This window comes from Phaenicophaeus curvirostris, chromosome 23 (genome assembly GCF_032191515.1).
Source record: "Phaenicophaeus curvirostris isolate KB17595 chromosome 23, BPBGC_Pcur_1.0, whole genome shotgun sequence".
Classification (NCBI taxonomy): Eukaryota; Metazoa; Chordata; class Aves; order Cuculiformes; family Cuculidae; genus Phaenicophaeus; species Phaenicophaeus curvirostris.
This window is the reverse complement of record NC_091414.1, coordinates 3,049,790-3,057,452: the sequence shown is the minus strand read 5'-3', so window position 1 is coordinate 3,057,452 and position 7,663 is coordinate 3,049,790.

Below are 7,663 nucleotides of genomic sequence, written 5' to 3'. Positions count from 1 at the left end.
TATCTCTCTTTTAGTGTGTTTGGACAAATGGACCTGCCTGTGCCTGCCAGGCAGAGGGACCAGGTCTGCCTGGGGCTTGTGCTGAGCTGCAGGAGTTGAGGCACTAGCAGGTGCTTCCCCGGGACCGTAGGGTCCTGTTGGACACAACACGTGCTGCTCCAGGTCCTGCGCTCCCTGTATCGGTCACATCGCGCTCACACGAGGGCCAGATCTACGTGGGGCTGGACCACGCTCCAAGGAACCTTGTCTTCTGGTCCCCGGGTGGCCAGACACACTGGTGGCATCTGCTGGTGCCCAGGCCTTTGGAAAAAGAGACGGATGGACCCAAAGTGGAGCCCAAGGCACGGGTGACTGCTGCTGCTCACCTTCCCAGGGGCTGCACCGCTTGCTGTCAGCTGGGCTCGCTTCCCTTGGGCTCACTCTTCCCATGCACACGCGGCTGGGTGAGCTGCACCTTGCTGGACTCTCCCCTGGCACGGGGCGTGGGTGGATGCTTCCCCGAGGCAAGAGGGATGGGAGCTGCAGGCAGCGTGCCGTTTGCAGCCCTCCCTGGCCAGGGGCTTGACACTTGCTGGAAGAAGGAGCTGATGGCGACGCTGCGAGCGCTGCGACACCAACAGCAACGCGCACCAACATGGGCTTTGCGCTCACAAGGCTCTGTCCCATTCAGAGCACAGAATCGTAGAATCACCAGGTTGGAAGAGACCCACCGGATCATCGAGTCCAACCATTCCCATCAATCACTAACCCATGTCCCTCAGCACCTTGTCCACCCGTCCCTTAAACCCCTCCAGGGAAGGTGACTCAACCCCCTCCCTGGGCAGCCTCTGCCACTGCCCAATGATCCTTTCCAGGAAAAATTTCCTCCTAATGTCCAGCCTGACCCTCCCCTGGCGGAGCTTGAGGCCATTCCCTCTCGTCCTGTCCCCTGTCCCTTGGGAGAAGAGCCCAGCTCCCTCCTCTCCACAACCTGCTTTCAGGGAGTTGGAGAGAGCAATGAGGTCTCCCCTCAGCCTCCTCTTCTCCAGCCTAAACACCCCCAGCTCTCTCAGCCGCTCCTCTTGTTCTCCAGCCCCTTCCCCAGCTTCGTTGCTCTTCTCTGGACTCGCTCCAGAGCCTCAACATCCTTCTTGTGGTGAGGGGCCCAGAACTGACCCCAGGATTTGAGGTGCGGTCTCACCAGGATGGAGTGGAGAAGGTTTAATGAAGAGCTCAGAGGGTGGTGGTGCAGGGGAGGCCCCTCTCCTCTCTCCTCTGTGCCCCCAGGTCCCGTGGGGCAGGCTGGCATTGGCTGGAGATTTGCGTGAGCACTCGAAGCCCTTCACAGCCTCCTCTTAACACCAATCATCACCTTCCCCTGCTGCTGGCAAGACTCCCCTCCGTGCCAGCTTGGCATGATGCTGTTCAGATGCTGCACTGATGCTCTTCCCTGTGGGAAACAACAACCTCAGCCTGCCCCAAACCCGAGAAGCTGAGCCCAGGAGATGCTCCAGGCAGCTGGGTCCTTGGGCTCCACTGTGGTCTCTGCAGGGCTGCACTCCTTTCAGCTCAGCGGGCTAAATAAATTGCTTCAGTGACGAAGGCTCCAGAGAGCAGGTTGCTTTCGCTGCAAAGAATGCAGCGTGCATCAGATATAATTTGATTTTAATTAGCGGAGAAGAAAGAGCGGAGTTAATAAAGGATGCGCTGCCTTTTGCAGGGATGTCAGTGCTGAGTGCCTGAAAAAATGCAACCAAATCACAAAAACAAGTGCAAGGTGAGTAAAGGCTGAGCGTGGCATTGTAAACAGAGCGCCAGGAGAGAATCCCCGGCCCCCGGGAGGTGCCACAGTCAGACTGGCTGCAAAGAAACTGTTTGTGGAGCACGTGTTGTTGCTTGGTGTGAGGATGCCGAGCTCTGCAGCCCCAGACAGCGCTTGGGCAGCTGCACTCAGGGGTTTCTCAACCAGCTGCTCGGGAAGCGCTGGCTCCCCTGTTCATCTCTCATCTCAGGATTACGCAAAGCAAAGGCTGTGCAGGTGCTCATCGCTTCCCTCCCCATCTTCTCCTGGTGCCTGGGGAGACCTCATTGCTCTCTCCAACTCCCTGAAAGGAGGTTGTGGAGAGGAGGGAGCTGGGCTCTTCTCCCAAGGGACAGGACGAGAGGGAATGGCCTCAAGCTCCACCAGGGGAGGTTTAGGCTGAACATTAGGAAAAAATATTTCACGGAAAGGGTCATTGGGCAGTGGCAGAGGCTGCCCAGGGAGGGGGTTGAGTCCCCTTCCCTGGAGGGGTTTAAGGGACGGGTGGACGAGGTGCTGAGGGACATGGGTTAGTGATTGATGGGAATGGTTGGACTCGATGATCCGATGGGTGTTTTCCAACCTGCTGATTCTATGGTTTCCTTTCCCCCATGCCTTGAGGGACCTCAATGTCTGTCCCCCCTTCCCTTGTGGAGGATAGTGGTGGTAGGGCTGCTCCTGGGTCTCCACCACTGCTTGGGGGCCACAGATTCACCAGCAGCGAACCTGCCCTGGATGCGGCTGCTCACACGCAGAAGCTGGTGGTTGGGCAGCAGGGCTTCTGGGCTCCGTTCCCACCAGTGTGGGCTGGTGGTTAGACCACTTAAGAGCCAGGCTGCCCCCACATCACCCCGCAGATGCACACTTCCTTCCCTTGAAATCTCTGTGGGAGCAACGCCTGCCCACGGAGGGCAGAGAGGGCAAGAATAAGAGGCTGTTTGTGCCGGCTTCAAGTCTGATAAATAATATTCCCCTGGAACTGCCCTGCTGCTGCTGGTTCCCGGTCACAATGATGATGTGCGAGACGCTTTCAGAGAGCAAGGCTGTGTCTGCCCTTGATGCCAATGCTTTTAAGGGTTCAGCACGCTGCCCTGCTCCCAGGCACCACCTGCAATGCTTTAAGCCAGGGCTGCTTTTAGCTCCTGAATCAATTGGCTTCAATTAAGCGATAATGTGAGCCTGTGGGTAGAGACGTGATTGCTTATCCCTTCATCAGCAAATTCTCCCCAGGTAGGGCAGAGCCGTTTGCCACCCAGTGTCTGTGTGGATTTAGTGCAGACGTTCTCCAGTTGGGAATGAGCTTCCCACTCAGCCTTTCGGGAATCCTGACCCCTAGCTGGTTCCTTCTGCCGGGCTGGTGGTGGGAATGGGGTGATCCTGCACCCACAGACCTACCTGTCCCTGTGAGGACACCAGGTCTGGGCTCTGAGGATGAACCCTTTGCTGCTGGGATTGCTGGTCTGTGCTCCCCAGGAGAGAGAACCAGCAGCACAGAGCTGGGGATGCTCAGCACAGACGGAATCAGCTGCCTCGGGAAGCAGAGGTACTGCTTTTATTTATTTAAAGCATTCTCGTTTTGTTTCTTTTTTTTTTTTTTCCCTGCTCTCAATGCCACGTTCCCACCGGGAGATGCCTCCAGCATCCACCCTGACACATCTGGGAGCGAGTGCATCAGGGAGCCTGTGAGCATCTTGGCTCTGCCTCTCTCTCTGCTCGCGGTCCGTGGCCCTGGGATGCGCGGGGCACCTCGGCTCGCTGAGGCCAGACCTGGCTGTGAGGGATTTGAGCCATCAATAAACATCAGTGTCAAAAAGGACAGGAAAAGGTTATTTATCAGAAAAGAGGCCGAGCGGCGGGATTGCGGCGGGGGCGACATGTGCTCTCGCCACGCTGGCAGGGCCACATCCCTTGGTGGCTTCAGAGGGGTCAGAGCCAACGCTCCAGCGCCGCTCGCGTCCCCGCACCAGCTGATAACCGCGGCTTGGCTGTGCCGGCGGCTGGGCTGGTGCCACCAGCTATGACAGTATTTCTCTCGCTTCCTCTGCTGTAATTAGGGCTTGGTAGGAGTGACAGCCTCCTCCGAGCAAGGCTGGTGCCCCGCGGGGCTCTCCGGGCTGCTGGGCTCCTCAGGACTGGAGACTGGGGGCTCTTCGGCTGCCAGGGAGCTGCAGAAAACTCTTTGTGGGTGCCTGCCTGAGTGTGTGTGTGAGTAACAGTGGAGATTTAAGAGCCTTGAGGAGAGGATTTAGCCTGGAGGAGGCTGAGGGGGGACCTTGGTGCTCTCTCCAACTACCTGAAAGGAGGTTGTGGAGAGGAGGGAGCTGGGCTCTTCTCCCAAGTGACAAGGGGGACCTCAAGCTGCACCAGGGAAGGTTCAGACTGGAAAAATTTTACACCGCAAGGGTCATTGGGCACGAGCAGAGGCTGCCCAGAGAGGTGGTGGAGTCCCCATCCCTGGAGCTGTTTAAAAGACAGGTAGATGATGTGCTGAGGGACATGGTTTAGTGGCAGAGAGGAATGGTTTGACTCGACGATCCAAGAGGTCTTTTCCCAACCTGGTGATTCTGTGTTGCACAAAACAAGAACGGAAGAGGTTATTGATTTTCAAGAGAACACCAACAAGCAGAGAACGTTGGGTTGCTATTGTAGCATTGATGGCTTTCTGGTGACCAGCTAGTGAAGACCCTTGTGTGCCACGTGGGCTCATGTTTCTCCTCCACCACCCTAGGGGACACACGGCTGTGCCGGTGCCGTGCGTGGGGCTGAGAGCAGCCTCGCTGGCTGCAGCTGGGCTGAAGGTCTCCTGAGATGCACGGTGCAGCAGAACTTGGCTCACCAGCAGTGCAGGGATGAGTGCGAGGTGTCTGGTGGTACCAGGGCTGTTCCTGCAGGAGCACATAACACACCGAGGCCTCAGGGATGCTGTCAGCACATCGCTGCAACAGCTGGGAGGTTCTGCATCCTTCAAGCCTGTCCTGACGCTGCAGTTCAAGGTGCAGCTGAGTGCTGTACCCTCCCTCCTCTCCATCACCCACCTCTGATTAGAGCCCTCGGAACAAACCTGCCAATGCCTTTCCCAAGCTCTCGCCCCCACACTTTTTGCCATATAAATCACTATAATTAACGTGTTTGGAAAACGCTTTGGGAGCCCAGACAAGCATCCCCACATGCTACACACCCAGCTGGGCGAGCCTGGCTTCCTGCTGCACCCACCCCGCTGCCCCGGGCGCTGCATCCCTTCCCTCCCAAACACCCAGCAGGACAGGAGAGAGGACCGTTCCCAGGCTGCGCTCGCCCCAGGCTGTGGGACTGCCTACAACCCAGCTCCTGGGGACACGGGGCTGTGGGTAGCCTCCCCCAGCAGAGAGAAGCTGGAGAGATGGAGCAGGAACCACCCCCCCCAGGACCCTGGCACTGTGAGCAAATCTTGGACCAGGCATCCCATGAGCGGGGACAAGGGTGCAGGGAAATTGCTGCTGCTCACGTCTTTCTGCTCGAAGCTCGGAGAATTGGTGCTCTTGGCTGGCTTCTGGCACCTGGATGCAGAGGAAGCTGGTGAGAAAACCCCATGGAGAGGGCGCAGCACAGAATCTTAGGCTGGAGAAGGCTTTTGAGATCCTTGAGCTCCACCCTGCACTGGCCTTTCTGCTAATTACAGGGAATGCGCCCTAACAGCCCATCCATGGCCACTTTCTCGTGACATAGAGGTGAGACCTGGCACCTCTGCTGGGCTCGGCCACAGCTCCCCTCAGCCTGGCTCTGTGGGCAAGAGGGGGGCCCATCCTGCCCTGAACCAAGGCAGCAGGAGCCCAAGAGGTTTTTGTCCCCATCTGTTTGGCTCAGAGCAGAGCAGTCCTTCAGGAGTTGGTGCGAGCTGCTACCTGAGGGGAGAAAAGCCATTTTTCAAGCCCTGGGCAGCAACATCCATGAAACATTAATTTTTAACAGTGAACCCCTGGAGTGAAGATCAAAGCAATTACGTGAGGAGGCGAAGGCGAAGGGAAGAAGCGGGGAGGCAGGCGAGGAGATGAGAGCTGCCTGGGTGGGAGAGGTGGGGGGGGCTCTCCAGGAGCTCCTGAAGTGATGCTGAGCAGGACTGGCTCACACGGAGTGGGGCTGAGTGGAATCGGCTCGCGTGCTGGCCAGGACATGGTGCCCCGTACAGAGCAGCTCCTGGCACGGGGTCAACCTCTCGGGATGCTGGTGTCCATGCGCTGGGAGGTGGCTTTCTGGGGCTCAAAAAAGTGTTGTAAATGCACACACGCGTGGCTGGGGGTCAGGATGAATTGGGGATGGAGCCCTAGCATTTGCCAGGGTAGTAGGGAGCATCTGCCAGCAAGATGATCCCTGACTCCAGGGCAGAACGCTGCATCCTGGGAGCTCTTCACTTGCTAAGCTTTCCACGGGTGTTCCCAGGCCCCTCATCCCCGTTTCTGAGCCCCACGGTCCTCTGCTCAGGTCCCTCCAGCTGGTCCCTGCCCGTTTGTCCTGCTCTCTCGCGCTGTGCTGTGCTCCGCCGGCACCAGCGATGCCCCGTGCCAGGAATCTTTGAGTCACCCAGACTTTCCTGTTCCGTTCCCAAGAGCCCCACCAGCGCTGCTGGTCCTGCCGTGGCAGCCCAGGTGCCAACCCTACAGCCAAGGCATCTTCCCACCCAGCGCTCCAGCTGGTCTTGAGGATGGGGAGCCAGACACCTTGGCCTTTTCCCTTGGGTTTTGCTCCAGAAATGGGAGCTGATTCCCTTCCAGACCCTGTGTGCTGACTGGCGATAGCAGGCACGCTGCTGGCATCACCTTCTAGGTCAGCAGACACCGTACGAGTGGTCCGGTCCGGAGCAGCTCACAGCCTCCCCCCTGCCCTAGGCTTGCTGTGCATGGGCACTCCTACATCCCTTCACCTTGACGCTCATCATCCCCAGCCACCCGGTGAGACTCAGACCCGTGTGCGAGGGTCTAAGGGCTGTCCAGGAAAATTAAGGGCTGTTTCCCAGGCTGATGAGGGCTGTGTCTGTCTTCTCTGCCACCTTCCCCGTGCGGCAGCCCCACTCTCCGCGCAGCCAGAGCTCCGCTCTGCTCTCAGCTCCTGCTCAGCGTGTATTTTTCACCTTTTAATGAAAGCAGCTGAACTGTCTGAAGTTGCCTCTCAACTCTTCTCTGGGGCTCGGATTGCCAAGGAATGATTGACGCATTTAATCGAGGCAGTGGTTGCGGAGGAATTTGGCAGGACTCCAGCCTCATGATACACAAAGGACACTGTCGTTCCTGCTCAGGTTTTCCAAGCTCTTGCTTTCTCTCGGAACAAGCTATCCTGTGCGGAGATGTTTCACACTGGTGGAGAGCTCTGTGAGCTCAGGAGCCCTGGCAATGGGGCATGGTCTCCGCCATGGGGATGGTGTGGGGCGTCCGCGTGTGCAGATGTTTCGGGCAGGCAGCACAGGCAGTACCTTTCTGTTCTTTCCCTTCTCTCTTCCTCTCCACTTTTGCTCCTCTCCCCTCTTTCTCTCTCGTCGTCTCCCCTCTTTCTCTCTCGTCGTCTCCCCTCTTTCTCTCTCGTCGTCTCCCCTCTTTCTCTCTCGTCGTCTCCCCTCTTTCTCTCTCGTCGTCTCCCCTCTTTCTCTCTCCTCGCCTCCCCTCTTTCTCTCTCCTCGCCTCCCCTCTTCTTCTCTCCTCCTCTCCCCTCTTCTTCTCTCCTCCTCTCCCCTCTTCTTCTCTCCTCCTCTCCCCTCTCTTTCTCTCCTCCTCTCCCCTCTCTTTCTCTCCTCCTCTCCCCTCTCTTTCTCTCCTCCTCTCCCCTCTCTTTCTCTCCTCCTCTCCCCTCTTCCTCTCCTCCTCCCCTCGTTTCCTCTCCTCCTCTCCACTATAATTCTGCCTTTCTGTCTTCCCT